We start from the raw sequence: 17,326 nt of genomic DNA on the forward strand, positions 1-17,326 counted from the left end.
AGTCAGTGTTTCACCCACACTCTACAGCTCCGGAATGTCATGCTCTTCAGCCTCCTCCTCCTCCTGCGCATCCTCATCCACTGTGCCCTCCACACCAGTCACAAGCTGGAAGCACTGCAGCACTGCCTCGGCGAAGCGGCAACAGGCTGTGCTGAAGCTAATCTGCATAGGTGACAAACCCCACAATGCAGAAGAGCTGTGGACAGCTCTGAAACAGCAGGCAGATCACTGGCTCACACCTCTGAACCTAAAGCCAGGAAAGGTCGTGTGTGACAATGGCCGGAACCTGGTGGCGGCTTTGAGGCGAGGCCAGCTGACACATGTTCCATGCGTGGCCCATGTGCTCAACCTCGTGGTTCAGCGGTTTATAAAGTCATACCCAGAGCTGTCTGATCTGCTGGTAAAAGTTCGCCGCCTGTCTGCACATTTTCGAAAGTCACCTACTGCTTCAGCCGGCCTTGCCGGCTTTCAGCGCCGTTTGCATCTTCCGGCTCACAGACTGGTGTGTGATGTCCCCACGCGTTGGAATTCAACTCTGCACATGTTGGTCAGGATATGTGAGCAGAAGAGGGCAGTTGTTGAGTACCTGCATCACCTAAGCCGTCGGGAAATGGGTCAAACTCCACACATAACACCTGAGGAGTGGAGATGGATGTCAGACCTATGTACCATCCTCCAAAACTTTGAGGACTCCACCAAGATGGTGAGTGGTGATGACGCCATTATTAGCGTCACCATACCGCTACTCTGCCTTCTAAAACGGTCTCTGCTGAAAAACAAACATGATGCATTGCAGGCGGAGCGTGATGAGTTGCAGCAAGAAACAGTAGTGGGTGTGGGTGATAACACACAGCCCAGCCTCGTCTCATCACAACGTGCAGTGGAGGACTATGACGAGGAGGAGGATGAAGACATGGAGCAACTCTCCGGCCAAATTGAGGATATGACATGCACACCAGTCATATCCTCGGTTCAGCGTGGCTGGCCAGAGGACAGGGTAGATGAGGAGGAGGAGGAGGAGGAGGAGGAGGAGGAGGACAGCATGTTCAGTCATCTTGTTGGTCAGGCTACTGAAGTCCTGGCTGTTAAGAGTCTGGCGCACATGGCTGACTTTATGGTAAGCTGCCTGTCTCGTGACCCTCGCGTTAAGAACATCTTGGCCGACAATCATTACTGGTTGGTAACACTGTTAGACCCACGCTACAAGGAGAACTTTTTGTCTCTTATTCCCGTGGAGGAGAGGTCAACCAAAATGCAGCAGTTCCGGAAGGCCATACTCACGGAAGTAGGCAAAGCATTCCCCTCACAAAACGCTAGCGGCATAGGTCAGGAATCAGTGGACAACCGAGGCGTACAGCCGAGAGAGGCACAAGTCCAATCCGCCAGAGGTAGGGGAACAGTCTTTAAGATGTGGGACAGTTTTCTCAGCCCCTCACGTACCACAGCCCCTGAGGTGCGGGGTAGTGCCACAAGAAATCCTAAGTTTGCCCAGATGCTGAAGGAGTACCTTGCAGATCGAACAACTGTACTCCGACATTCCTCTGTGCCTTACAATTATTGGGTATCCAAGCTGGACACGTGGCATGAATTGGCTCTCTACGCCTTGGAAGTCCTGGCCTGCCCTGCTGCTAGCGTTTTGTCAGAGCGTGTTTTTAGTGCCGCAGGTGGAATCATTACAGATAAACGCACCCGCCTGTCAACTGAAAATGCTGACAGGCTGACTCTGATCAAGATGAACAAGGGTTGGATTGGGCCAGACTTCACCACACCACCAGCAAATGAGAGCGGAATTTAAAGTTTGCCATGTACCTCCACTCACCCATGGGTACACACTTCTGGACTTTGGATAATCGCTGGACTGCTCCTCCTTCTCCTCATGCGCCACCATGATGATGACCGTTACAAATTGCAATACTTAGGCCTTTGTTTCAGGTATACCCCCAGTGGTAAATTTTTTCGCCCATTCTTTGCAGAATGGACATTACAACGACAGGAGACCCGTTCCTTTGCAATGGGAACAATGTTTTGAGGCCCTCATGCACGTCTCTACCCAGGGACAACATGGAGCCTCCCAATTTTTGGCTGCCCTGCCTAAGGGCTATACTATAATACACCCACTTCCTTAAAATGGACACTTAATGTTTTGAGGCCCTCATGCACGTCTCTACCCAGGGACAACGTGGAGCCTCCCAATTTTTGGCTGCCCTGCCTAAGGGCTATACTATAATACACCCACTTCCTTAAAATGGACACTTAATGTTTTGAGGCCCTCATGCACGTCTCTACCCAGGGACAACGTGGAGCCTCCCAATTTTTGGCTGCCCTGCCTAAGGGCTATACTATAATACACCCACTTCCTTAAAATGGACACTTAATGTTTTGAGGCCCTCATGCACGTCTCTATCCAGGGACAACGTGGAGCCTCCCAATTTTTGGCTGCCCTGCCTAAGGGCTATACTATAATACACCCACTTCCTGAAAATGGACACTTAATGTTTTGAGGCCCTCATGCACGTCTCTACCCAGGGACAACGTGGAGCCTCCCAATTTTTGGCTGCCCTGCCTAAGGGCTATACTATAATACACCCACTTCCTTAAAATGGACACTTAATGTTTTGAGGCCCTCATGCACGTCTCTACCCAGGGACAACGTGGAGCCTCCCAATTTTTGGCTGCCCTGCCTAAGGGCTATACTATAATACACCCACTTCCTTAAAATGGACACTTAATGTTTTGAGGCCCTCATGCACGTCTCTACCCAGGGACAACGTGGAGCCTCCCAATTTTTGGCTGCCCTGCCTAAGGGCTATACTATAATACACCCACTTCCTTAAAATGGACACTTAATGTTTTGAGGCCCTCATGCACGTCTCTATCCAGGGACAACGTGGAGCCTCCCAATTTTTGGCTGCCCTGCCTAAGGGCTATACTATAATACACCCACTTCCTTAAAATGGACACTTAATGTTTTGAGGCCCTCATGCACGTCTCTATCCAGGGACAACGTGGAGCCTCCCAATTTTTGGCTGCCCTGCCTAAGGGCTATACTATAATACACCCACTTCCTTAAAATGGACACTTAATGTTTTGAGGCCCTCATGCACGTCTCTATCCAGGGACAACGTGGAGCCTCCCAATTTTTGGCTGCCCTGGCAAAGGGCTATACTAAAATAGACCCACTTCCTTACAATGGGCACTTCAGGTTTACAGGCCATCATGCACGTCTCTATCCAGGGACAACGTGGAGCCTCCCAATTTTTGGCTGCTCTGCCTAAGGGCTATACTATAATACACCCACTTCCTTAAAATGGACACTTAATGTTTTGAGGCCCTCATGCACGTCTCTATCCAGGGACAACGTGGAGCCTCCCAATTTTTGGCTGCCCTGCCTAAGGGCTATACTATAATACACCCACTTCCTTAAAATGGACACTTAATGTTTTGAGGCCCTCATGCATGTCTCTATCCAGGGACAACGTGGAGCCTTCCAATTTTTGGCTGCCCTGCCTAAGGGCTATACTATAATACACCCACTTCCTTAAAATGGACACTTAATGTTTTGAGGCCCTCATGCACGTCTCTATCCAGGGACAACGTGGAGCCTCCCAATTTTTGGCTGCCCTGGCAAAGGGCTATACTAAAATAGACCCACTTCCTTACAATGGGCACTTCAGGTTTACAGGCCATCATGCACGTCTCTATCCAGGGACAATGTGGAGCCTCCCAATTTTTGGCTGCCCTGGCAAAAGGCTATACTGAAATAGACCCACTTCCTTACAATGGGCACTTCAGGTTTACAGGCCATCATGCACGTCTCTATCCAGGGACAATGTGGAGCCTCCCAATTTTTGGCTGCCCTGGCAAAGGGCTATACTGAAATAGACCCACTTCCTTACAATGGGCACTTCAGGTTTACAGGCCATCATGCACGTCTCTATCCAGGGACAATGTGGAGCCTCCCAATTTTTGGCTGCCCTGGCAAAGGGCTATACTGAAATAGACCCACTTCCTTACAATGGGCACTTCAGGTTTACAGGCCATCATGCACGTCTCTATCCAGGGACAATGTGGAGCCTCCCAATTTTTGGCTGCCCTGGCAAAGGGCTATACTGAAATAGACCCACTTCCTTACAATGGGCACTTCAGGTTTACAGGCCATCATGCACGTCTCTATCCACGGACAATGTGGAGCCTCCCAATTTTTGGCTGCCCTGGCAAAGGGCTATACTGAAATAGACCCACTTCCTTACAATGGGCACTTCAGGTTTACAGGCCCTCATGCACGTCTGTATGCAGGGGCATTGGTGAACCTCACAATTTTGGACTGCCCTGGCAAAGGAAAATACTACAAAGACTCACTTCCTCAAAATGGGCACATTAGACTCAAGAGGCCTTCATGTACGTCTCTTCTCAGGGACATCGGAGTGCCACACAATGTTTTCACGTAAAATCTTTCATGTATTAATCTCAAAAAGTAACATACACCAGCTCTATCTCACTATTGGGTATGTGCCCTTAACATTTCTGCCATGAAAAATCATTTTGGGGTCATTTTGGAAGGTTTTCTGGTGAGTCCGTAAAAATGGCGTGAAACGCGGACAAAATTGTTCACAGCTGTGACTTTTGAGTGATAAATGCTTCAAGGGGTCTTCCCCATGCTGTTGCCATGTCATTTGAGCACTCTTCTGAGACTTTTGTGACATTTTTAGGGTTTCTCCATGCTGCCGGGGGGTCATTTCACAAAAATACTCGGGTCTCCCATAGGATAACATTGGGCTCGTTGCTCGGGCCGAGTACACGAGTATCTTGGGAGGCTCGGGCCGAGCTTCGAGCACCCGAGCTTTTTAGTACTCGCTCATCACTAGTTAAAACGTTCATCGCACACACGTCGTTCAATTCCTAAAAATTGAAGGTGAGGTTGTTCAATGTTCCCAAGGCAGCACACATCGCAGTGTGTGACACCCCGGGAACGATGAACACAGCTTACCTGCGGGACGACGTCCCGCTCATCTCCGCCCCTCCGCTTCTATTGGCCGGCTGCCGCATGACGTCGCTGTGACGCCAAACGCCCCTCCCACTCCAGGAAGTGGATGTTCGCCGCCCACATCGAGGTCGTATGGAAGGGTAAGTTCATGTGACGGGAAATAATCGTTTGTGCGACACATTCAACAACAACGATATCGTATGCACAATCGTAAGGTGTAAAGCAGGCTTATGGCTTAAATATAAGCCCTACCATGAAAATTAGCCCTAGTTGTGGTTCAATAATGAAGAGTCCATGCAGCTAAAAAAGTTAAAGAATACTGCAGGACATTTCATTATAGAAAGCAGACACCCCCAAAAGAGAGAAGAAAGAAGACAGACGTACAATCATACTCACAGACCCCAAAAGAGGCACTATGGAAAGCAAGGACCTGCAGTGGAGCGCATCGAGGATCTGCGGTACAACACACACACACACACACACACACACATCCAGTGATACCGTACTGCTTCAGTGACCTTGGATGCAGTGCAATGCAGGGACCTGCGATGGTGCGCAGCGATGACCTACAGTGGAATGCATCAGTGCATTCTACTGCAGGTCCTCCATGTGTTCCACCACAGGTCCTCACATTTCACATATGATGTTCCTGCGTGTGTGTGTGTGTGTGTGTGTGTGTGTGTGAGTGCCAGCTGGAAGTAAGGGAAGACTTCTGTGGAGCACACAAAGACCTGCTGGAAATGTGAGCTCTGGATTGCAGGATGACCAGGGAGTGGACACAGATGTCCGGGGTTTCGTAAGTATGCTTCTCCTTGTGGGTGTCTGCCTTTTTTGAGGGTAGACTTAAGGGCCCATTACATGCTACGATATATCTAAGGATATGTCATCGGGTCATGTCGTTAGTGATGCACATCCGGCATCGTTTGACATATCGTAGCATGTGACAGCTACGAGCAAAAATACTCACCTTATCATTGCTCGTTGACACGTCGCTCATTTTCAAAAAATTGTCCTTCTGCGCGCCGGTTGTTCATCGTTCCCGAGGCAGCACATGTCTCTCTGTGTGACACCTCGGGAACGATGAATTGCAGCTTATCTGCGGCCGCCGGCAATGCGGAAGGAAGCAGGTGGGCGAGATGTTATGTCCCGCTCATCTCCGCCCCTCCGCTTCGATTGGGCGGCCGCTGTGTGACGTCGCTGTGATGCCGAACGTCCCTCCCCCTTCAGTAAGAAGATGTTCGCCGCCCACAGCGAGGTCGTTTGGGAGGTAAGTATGTGTGACGGGGGTTAACGGACTTTGTGCGCCACGGGCAACTAATTGCCCGTAACGCACAAACAATGGGGGCGGGTGCGATCGCGCGACATATCGGCACGTGTAAAGCGGCCCTTTACCCACAACCTGTGTTTCCCAAAAAATAAACCCTACCCGAAAATAAGCTCTAGCACATTTTTTGGAGCAAAAAAAAAATATGCCAGTTACTTTATTGTATGACCTCACAATGTTTTTTGTTATTGCTTTCCTGAAATTTTCCAAGTTGTGATAATTCAGATAATGTTAGCTGTCTGGTTTGTTTCAAGTAAAACAGCTTATTCTTTCACAATGTCTGAATGCTAATTGATTCTTAAATTATTCTAATATAGATACCACTATGGCACCTGTACACCACAGAGTGATTATCCTTTGAGAAACACTCAAAAAGGGACTTTGTCACACTGAACATGCCATTCTATTTGTATGTACAGAGGAAGAGGAACAGAACAGATCTATATATAACTTTGTTCTAAAAGGTTAATTGTAAATTGTATAATATTTTATGCTCAGGAGTCCAGGGGGTTGTCCTACTTAGTAACCGACAGCTATTTGTGGATAAACAGTCGATACAGTACAGGGCTGCCAACTCGCAGGTATAATGATGTGATACGATGGGTTTGGTATCATTTTGTCTATATTCATGTTTCTACTGATTTTACCTTGTTGCTCTGTGTATTCCCCGTCTTGTCTATAGTCTTAATTACATTAGCTCAGCTACCATCTGCAGCCTGGATGTGTTTATGCCTTTTCATGCACCCCTGTTGACATTTCTTGATGGCCCATTCCTTACTCCCCTGCTCTCCAAATGCTAAAAATCACCCCCTGTAGTGCCTCCGTCCCTAGGACAGGGACAGGCCTGAAAACTATCCAACCTGTCTGCCTACCACTGGATATAGAAAGAAGAAAAGCTGGGTGTTATTTCCACGCTGCTGTATTAAAGGAAATATCCAGGAGTAGACTCTACGTGTTTCGGAGAGCCCCTCTCCTTCTTCAGGAAAATCACACCTAAAAAAGGAGGTTTACATAGTTAGAAATAAATACATGATGGATACAACAAAGCACCACCCTATCAGATTTGGAAAAGGGTGTGCTTGAAACAAATTGATATATAGAGTTGAGCGCGGTTCGCGGTTCGAGGTTCTCCAGTTCTAAGCTCGAGTGATTTTTGGGGCTGTTCGAGATCGAACTAGAACTCGAGCTTTTTGCAAAAGCTCGATAGTTCTAGATACGTTCGAGAACGGTTCTAGCAGCAAAAAGCAGGGCTTTTTACAGCTACAGTGTGCAGGAGCCATCGCTGGCAGCCTGCCACAAGCTGGTAACCAAGATAAACATCGGGTATCCAAGCAAAGCGCTTTGGTTAGTAACCCGATGTTTATCTTAGTTACGTGCAGGAAGCCCACACTTCCCGCTCAGCTCGCTCCGCCCCCTCCTGCCCGCGGCATGTATACATACATATACACACACGCACACACACACACACTCTCACACACGCACCCCCAACCCCCCCCCCCCCGCTCGGCTTACCTGCGGTGATGAAGTCCCGCCATCCCGACCCGAGACTGACACTGGCGGTGACGTCACGGACCTCTCGCGATACTTGATGTGAAGGTGCCGGTCATTGACCTCAGTGACAGGGGCTGTCAGCAGTGCTGGAGATCAGCGCAGGTAATGTACCTCGCTGACAGCAGCACTTGTCATCCCCTGCAGTGACCTGGGCTGACCCATTGATGTTAGCTCAGGTCACTGCATTGCTCTCCCAGTCAATGGGGAACATCCTGCTCTTCATTGACTGGGACAGTGTGGATCGTCATGGCAACCCCTTGGATTACACCAGACCTGGATTTGTTTTTCTTTGTAATAAATTGGTTAAAGAGGGAATGTTTTGGGGAGTGTTTTTTCAAATAAAAATGTGTTTGTCGTCTATTTTTTTTATTACTGACTGGGTTGGTGATGTCGGGTATCTGATAGACGCCTGACCTCACCAACCCCAGGGCTTGATGCCAGGTGACATTACACATCTGGTATTAACCCCATATATTACCCCATTTGCCACCACACCAGGGCGCGGGATGAGCTGGGGCGAAGCACCAGGATTGGCGCATCTAATGGATGCGCCACTTCTGGGGTGGCTGCGGCCTGCTATTTTTAGGCTTGGGAGAGTCCAATAACCATGGACCTCCCTAGTCTGAGAATATCAGGCCCCAGCTGTCTGCTTTACCTTGGCTGGTGATCCAATTTTGGGGGACCCCTACGTGTTTTTTTTTTTAAAATTATTTATTTAATTTAAAATAACAGCGTGGGGTGCCCTCAGTTTTGGATTACCAGCCAAGGTGAGGTTGCCAGCTGTGGTCTGCAGTCTGCAGCCGTCTGCTTTACCCTAGCTGGCTACAAAACTAGGGGGAACCCTACGTCATTTTTTTTTTTCATTTTTTTGGCTAAATACAAAGCTAAGCACCCCTTAGTGCCACATGAAAGGCACCAAAGGGTGCTCCACTTTTTCTCCATTTTTTTCTCCACTTTTTCTCCATTTATTCTCCATTTATTCTCCATTTATTCTCCACTTTTTCTCCACTTTTTCTCCACTTTTTCTCCACTTTTTCTCCACTTTTTCTCCATTTTTTTCTCCACTTTTTCTCCACTTTTTCTCCACTTTTTCTCCACTTTTCTCCATTTATTCTCCACTTTTTCTCCACTTTTTCTCCATTTTTTTCTCCACTTTTTCTCCATTTATTCTCCACTTTTTCTCCACTTTTTCTCCATTTTTTTCTCTACTTTTTCTCCACTTTTTCTCCATTTTTTTCTCCACTTTTTCTCCACTTTTTCTCCACTTTTTCTCCATTTATTCTCCACTTTTTCTCCATTTATTCTCCACTTTTTCTCCACTTTTTCTCCACTTTTTTCTCCACTTTTTCTCTACTTTTTCTCTACTTTTTCTCCACTTTTTCTCCATTTATTCTCCACTTTTTCTCCACTTTTTCTCCATTTTTTTCTCCACTTTTTCTCCACTTTTTCTCCACTTTTTCTCCACTTTTTCTCCACTTTTTCTCCATTTTTTTCTCCACTTTTTCTCCACTTTTTCTCCATTTTTTTCTCCACTTTTTCTCCACTTTTTCTCCACTTTTTCTCCACTTTTTCTCCACTTTTTCTCCATTTTTTTCTCCATTTATTCTCCACTTTTTCTCCACTTTTTCTCCATTTTTTTCTCCACTTTTTCTCCATTTATTCTCCACTTTTTCTCCACTTTTTCTCCATTTTTTGCTCTACTTTTTCTCCACTTTTTCTCCACTTTTTCTCCACTTTTTCTCCATTTTTTTCTCCACTTTTTCTCCACTTTTTCTCCACTTTTTCTCCATTTATTCTCCACTTTTTCTCCATTTATTCTCCACTTTTTCTCCACTTTTTCTCCATTTATTCTCCACTTTTTCTCCACTTTTTCTCCATTTTTTTCTCCACTTTTTATCCACTTTTTCTCCATTTTTTTCTCCACTTTTTCTCCATTTTTTTCTCCACTTTTCTCCACTTTTTCTCCACTTTTTCTCCACTTTTTCTCCACTTTTTCTCCACTTTTTCTCCATTTTTTTCTCCACTTTTTCTCCACTTTTTCTCCACTTTTTCTCCATTTTTTTCTCCATTTATTCTCCACTTTTTCTCCATTTATTCTCCACTTTTTCTCCCCTTTTTCTCCATTTTTTTCTCTACTTTTTCTCCACTTTTTCTCCATTTTTTTCTCCACTTTTTCTCCACTTTTTCTCCACTTTTTCTCCATTTATTCTCCACTTTTTCTCCATTTATTCTCCACTTTTTCTCCACTTTTTCTCCATTTATTCTCCACTTTTTCTCCACTTTTTCTCCATTTTTTTCTCCACTTTTTATCCACTTTTTCTCCATTTTTTTCTCCACTTTTTCTCCATTTTTTTCTCCACTTTTTCTCCACTTTTTCTCCACTTTTTCTCCACTTTTTCTCCACTTTTTCTCCACTTTTTCTCCATTTTTTTCTCCACTTTTTCTCCACTTTTTCTCCATTTTTTCTCCATTTTTTCTCCATTTATTCTCCACTTTTTCTCCACTTTTTCTCCACTTTTTCTCCACTTTTTCTCCACTTTTTCTCCACTTTTTCTCCACTTTTTTCTCCACTTTTTCTCCACTTTTTCTCCATTTTTTCTCCATTTTTTTCTCCATTTATTCTCCACTTTTTCTCCATTTATTCTCCACTTTTTCTCCACTTTTTCTCCATTTATTCTCCACTTTTTCTCCACTTTTTCTCCATTTTTTTCTCCACTTTTTCTCCACTTTTTCTCCACTTTTTCTCCATTTATTCTCCACTTTTTCTCCATTTATTCTCCACTTTTTCTCCACTTTTTCTCCATTTATTCTCCACTTTTTCTCCACTTTTTCTCCATTTTTTTCTCCACTTTTTATCCACTTTTTCTCCATTTTTTTCTCCACTTTTTCTCCATTTTTTTCTCCACTTTTTCTCCACTTTTTCTCCACTTTTTCTCCACTTTTTCTCCACTTTTTCTCCACTTTTTCTCCATTTTTTCTCCATTTTTTTCTCCATTTATTCTCCACTTTTTCTCCACTTTTTCTCCACTTTTTCTCCACTTTTTCTCCACTTTTTCTGCACTTTTTCTCCACTTTTTCTCCATTTTTTTCTCCACTTTTTCTCCACTTTTTCTCCATTTTTTCTCCATTTTTTTCTCCATTTATTCTCCACTTTTTCTCCATTTATTCTCCACTTTTTCTCCACTTTTTCTCCATTTATTCTCCACTTTTTCTCCACTTTTTCTCCATTTTTTTCTCCACTTTTTCTCCACTTTTTCTCCACTTTTTCTCCATTTATTCTCCACTTTTTCTCCATTTATTCTCCACTTTTTCTCCACTTTTTCTCCATTTATTCTCCACTTTTTCTCCACTTTTTCTCCATTTTTTTCTCCACTTTTTATCCACTTTTTCTCCATTTTTTTCTCCACTTTTTCTCCATTTTTTTCTCCACTTTTTCTCCACTTTTTCTCCACTTTTTCTCCACTTTTTCTCCACTTTTTCTCCACTTTTTCTCCATTTTTTTCTCCACTTTTTCTCCACTTTTTCTCCACTTTTTCTCCATTTTTTCTCCATTTTGTTCTCCATTTATTCTCCACTTTTTCTCCACTTTTTCTCCATTTTTTTCTCCATTTATTCTCCACTTTTTCTCCACTTTTTCTCAATTTTTTTCTCCACTTTTTCTCCACTTTTTCTCCACTTTTTCTCCACTTTTTCTCCACTTTTTCTCCACTTTTTCTCCACTTTTTCTCCACTTTTTCCTCCACTTTTTCTCCACTTTTTCTCCACTTTTTCTCCACTTTTTCCTCCACTTTTTCCTCCACTTTTTCTCCACTTTTTCTCCACTTTTTCTCCACTTTTTCTCCACTTTTTCTCCACTTTTTCTCCACTTTTTCTCCACTTATTCTCCACTTATTCTCCACTTATTCTCCACTTATTCTCCACTTATTCTCCACTTTTTCTCCATTTCCTGTTCTGTACTCACTGTAGCTTGGGAGCAGACCTCTGATTCCCAGGCTATAGTGTGACTGAACAGCTCTGCAGACTCAGCCATCTCAGTTCCACCATATGATGATGGAGCTTTGCCACCTTCCCCACGGACAAAACCTTTTTTGCCTTTTCCACCACGCCTCTTCCCCTTTCCACCAGCATCTGTCATTTTGCCACTCATGTTGATTGCGACAAGATTGTGGACTGAAAATGTGGTAGTAAAAATTGAGAGGTGGTGTAGATTGCAGTGGTGGTCTAGCTTTATTAACAGCAGAATAATAAAGAATAAATATCCCTGACAATGCAACTACAGGCCTTAAACTGGCAGCAAAAATTGCTAGTCTAATGGCTTAGTTATAATGAGTTGGAGTGTGCAATGCTAGCAGACGCGCTCTGCAAATGTCTTTGCACTAGTGGGACTATAGAAAAGTCCAATAGCCACAGATAGGATGCCACTAGGTACACTGAGTGTTTGCTAGTATAATGGCTTAGTTATCATGAGTTGGAGTGTGCAATGCAGGCAGACACGCTCTGCAAATGTCTTTGCACTAGTGGGACTATAGCAAAGTCCAATAGCCACGTATAGGATGCCACTAAGTACACTGAGTGTTTGCTAGTATAATGGCTTAGTTATAATGAGTTGGAGTGTGCAATGCAGGCAGACGCGCTCTGCAAATGTCTTTGCACTAGTGGGACTATAGCAAAGTCCAATAGCCACGTATAGGATGCCACTAGGTACACTGAGTGTTTGCTAGTATAATGGCTTAGTTATAATGAGTTGGAGTGTGCAATGCAGGCAGACGCGCTCTGCAAATGTCTTTGCACTAGTGGGACTATAGCAAAGTCCAATAGCCACAGATAGGATGCCACTAGGTACACTGAGTGTTTGCTAGTATAATGGCTTAGTTATAATGAGTTGGAGTGTGCAATGCAGGCAGACGCGCTCTGCAAATGTCTTTGCACTAGTGGGACTATAGCAAAGTCCAATAGCCACGTATAGGATGCCACTAGGTACACTGAGTGTTTGCTAGTATAATGGCTTAGTTATAATGAGTTGGAGTGTGCAATGCAGGCAGACGCGCTCTGCAAATGTCTTTGCACTAGTGGGACTATAGCAAAGTCCAATAGCCACAGATAGGATGCCACTAGGTACACTGAGTGTTTGCTAGTATAATGGCTTAGTTATAATGAGTTGGAGTGTGCAATGCAGGCAGACGCGCTCTGCAAATGTCTTTGCACTAGTGGGACTATAGCAAAGTCCAATAGCCACAGATAGGATGCCACTAGGTACACTGAGTGTTTGCTAGTATAATGGCTTAGTTATCATGAGTTGGAGTGTGCAATGCAGGCAGACACGCTCTGCAAATGTCTTTGCACTAGTGGGACTATAGCAAAGTCCAATAGCCACGTATAGGATGCCACTAAGTACACTGAGTGTTTGCTAGTATAATGGCTTAGTTATAATGAGTTGGAGTGTGCAATGCAGGCAGACGCGCTTTGCAAATGTCTTTGCACTAGTGGGACTATAGCAAAGTCCAATAGCCACAGATAGGATGCCACTAGGTACACTGAGTGTTTGCTAGTATAATGGCTTAGTTATAATGAGTTGGAGTGTGCAGAGGACAGGAGGGTACAGTGGCAGGATTGTGGGGCTCTGGGTAGAGGAATGGAAGCCTGCCTTTCTATTCCCTCCTAATGGTGAAATGCAGGGAGGAAATCCCTGACCTTGGCTACACAGACGCTGTCGCTGTTTTCAGGACCTGTCACCTATGGCTCTCTGACCCTTCCGGTTTGAGCCCTTAAAAGGACTGCTAGAAAGTGCTCTCCCTAAGCTGTCTAACGCTGTGTATGCAGCGCATACAGCTGTATCGGCGATAGGACTCAGGAGGACGGAGCTGTGACAGTGATGTCTGACACCAAAGACGCAGAAGGCAGATAATGGCGTCCTGGGAGGAAAATGTCCGTTTTTATAATGCAGGGACATGTGACATGGACATCCTATCACACATGCCGTTGCTTCTCTGGCTAAAAGTCCACTTAGCTGTGTGTGTTTCTGGGATTGGCTGACATGCTGGCCCGCCCCACTACACGCGCGCGCTTAGGGAAGGAAGACAAGAAAAAATTAAAAAAATGGCGATCGCCATTATAGAAACAGCAGTGATCTGAAGGCGCTGTTCACGCACACTATACACTGAAATGTCATAATAGTGTGATTCACAGAGTGACTTACACTATTACAGCAGAAACCAAGCTAGGATTTAGCTGTTTTTTTGCTGCTAGAACCGTTCTCGAACGTTTCTAGAACTATCGAGCTTTTGCAAAAATCTCGAGTTCTAGTTCGATCTAGAACATGCCCCAAAATCACTCGAGCCTAGAACTGGAGAACCACGAACCACGAACCGCGCTCAACTCTAGTCACCGGGAGGATTCAGCGATCATCGGATGGAATAGCGGCAGGAGACAGAGTGCAGAAGGGATCGCGAGGACCGTTAAGTGTTATGGCAATGTTTATTAACTGTTTGTGTACATTTATCATGCATTTTTATGTGTTTGTGATTGCCTCCCATTATAGCCTATACGTTCGAGTTCGGTTCGTCGAACGTTCGACGAGCCGAACTCGAACGGGACCCCCATTCGGCGAACCGGCCTCGAGCCGAACCGGGACCTGTTCGCTCATCTCTACTGATATAGCCTACCTGGTTTATATAAAGTATTCAGCTGATCGTAATAAACTGCAAGCCTCTGCACGTGAGCCTCTCCAACGCTTGGTTGTCTTTATAATTCTCAGTTAAGACCCTATTTTTGCGCTTTTTGTCCTCATCACAATACCACTGGATATAAGAATTGGGCCTGAGGAGAACAAGGTCAGAAGCAGTAGATAGATCCTTTGTGGGATGCTGATGCTGCGGCCAGCACCCCAGAGACACTTGGAGAAACTCTGATTAGCCTAAAAAAGACAACTGGATTACTGGACTATATCAGTGTTCCTGGACTATTTTACCCTCTGTGTGGTCGATTGCTTTATGGACCTTTCGGTTTGCACATAATAAAGTTTCTTGGGATTGTTCACTTATCTCTTGCTCTGTTGATTGTGTGATATCGAAGTAGTACCCCTTGACAACAGGGATTTCAATAAATAAAATAGAAGTTATGCTGAATCACTTCCCACAAAGATACATATCAATCTGTTCTGCTTTTTTTGTTTTACATGCTGCCAGTAGATTAGACACTGTTTTAAGCTACCGATACTGATAGGTTTTTCACCTCTCAAAAGGAAATAATTCACATGATAATCTAAGCCCCGTAGGCATATGTAACACTCCTGCTTGAAAGAAGCTAAATATGCTATTTTCCCCTGCAGTCTGCTGCTATCTCCAGCGTTTTTAGCTGCCGAACCCCCGTAACTACATAGTCAATTTACTATGTTGAATGTAGACTGTGAGCATGGATTGAATTTAAAATTTTATCATCTGAAAATGTTCTTAAGAAATAAGCTGCGGTGTCTTATTTTAATATCACACAATTTCGAAAACATATAAGTTGTATAATGTTAGACACCGATGAAAAGTAACAACCTATGATTTTTCTTTAATGTATCATATTAAAATATTGCTACTTCTTTGAAATGACTTGTTAATTGTTATTCTTACATGTTTTATTTGTCATTTGTAAACTAGCTCATTTTATGGAAACTTAGTATGTGATAATAATTGGAAAATGATCAATAGCTCAAACACCAAAGACTTCTATAGATATTTTAAGAATAGATTTTCCATATTTGAACCTAAATCAGTTTGTGTAAGAATCCGACCTCTTGATTGAGTTGTTTCATTAACTCTATGAGATGAGACAAGCAAAACACATGGGATAGGAATGAGATTTAGAACCACTGAGAAAATTCAAAGAGATGATTTGAAGGTTATGCTGTAAAATACTCTGTTTCTACAACTAATTAGGGCTGCAGGGACAGTTGGGTAATGCAGTTTCTAGGTCATAATAAGTTTAGAGATTTCTCCTTTAACCAATGGCAGAACAAAAGAGGTTCAGCAGAGCAATTTTACAATGCAATTATTTCCTTCCTCGAATTTTGTTCATATACTCCTGGTATAAGCAGCCTATTGGGGTTTCAACTTTAATTCTTTTTCATTCTAGATAATGCGAGTTAAAGCACAAGCTTTGCACAATTGCCTCTAGGAGAGCTGAATTTTGTTTCTTTGCTTTAATAAGGACTGGACCCCAGCAGCTGTACTGTTACAGAACACAATGGTGAATATGAAAAATGAAGATTTCTATAAACATTGACATTGCTAAGCCCTTTAAGCCAAAACACTTGCCTATGAAAAGGTTAATGTTTTTAACAAATTAATTTAAGATTTGGTCTAAGCATAGTACTAAGATTTTATTTGCTACGTATTCTCATAGCACAAATACGGTAGTTCCTTCAGTTTGATGACTGAAGTATGAAAATTGCCTAATAATTAATTTCCAAAGAGAAAAACATAATTGAACCTGAAGACCCACCTTTTCCGACAAGCTTACAACCTACAATAACCCTCAGAGTAGTAGACCACTGCGCAACCAGCTCTGTCCTCACCTACTGTACCCTCCCCCATCCCCTGGTAGACTGTGAGCCCTCGCGGGCAGGGTCCTCTCTCCTCCTATACCAGTCTGTTTTGTATTGTTAATGATTGTTGTACTAGTTTTTATGTATACCCTTTTTCACTTGTAAAGCGCCATGGAATAAATGGCGCTATAATAATAAATAATAATAATAACTGTAGAGTAATTAATGAGTTAACAAGGTTTTTCATAAATTGGGCCAACAGCAGGAAATGTTATGAAATAAATAATTAGCAAATATCCAATTAACCCACGGCTCCAGAGACTATGTGCGGCTGGTCACCACCCTCCTTTATTAATTTTGCTGTAATGAAGATGTCAAATACATATATTGAAGAGATTTGTAGTGAGAGCAGCAGCCTCAATCACTGTAGTAAAAGTGTGGAAATGTTATCTTTCACTCCAGGGAACATCACAAATAGAGGATAATGGATGAAAGCATTCTTAAAATTTCCAGCATTTTTTGTACTTTATGGCTTGCAAGCCACAATATTTTGCTTTTTTTGAGCAGTCACCTACATCCATGTGACCTCTGCAGCTAGTGGCGTTAGTAGAGTTCGATGAGCCACTGTGCAAAATTTTGACCTGTGGTTCCCCCATCCACCTCCCCTCACCCCTCGGGGTACAAGATAATTATGCTGACACTTGGCTGTTTCCCTCAGCACCCAGCTTTCCTATGCTTTGATATCCCTCTTTTCCTCAGCACCTCACCTATGTTCTGTAATCCATATTGTCCTCAGCACCCAGGTTTCCCATGCTCTGCTATACATGTTTCTCTCAGCACCCAGCTTGCCCTTAATATCAGAGCATGGGGAAGCTGGCTACTGAGGGAAAGATGTATAGCAGAACATAGAAAAGCTGTGTGCTGAGGACAAGATCGA

This window comes from Anomaloglossus baeobatrachus, chromosome 1 (assembly GCF_048569485.1).
Source record: "Anomaloglossus baeobatrachus isolate aAnoBae1 chromosome 1, aAnoBae1.hap1, whole genome shotgun sequence".
Lineage (NCBI taxonomy): Eukaryota > Metazoa > Chordata > Amphibia > Anura > Aromobatidae > Anomaloglossus > Anomaloglossus baeobatrachus.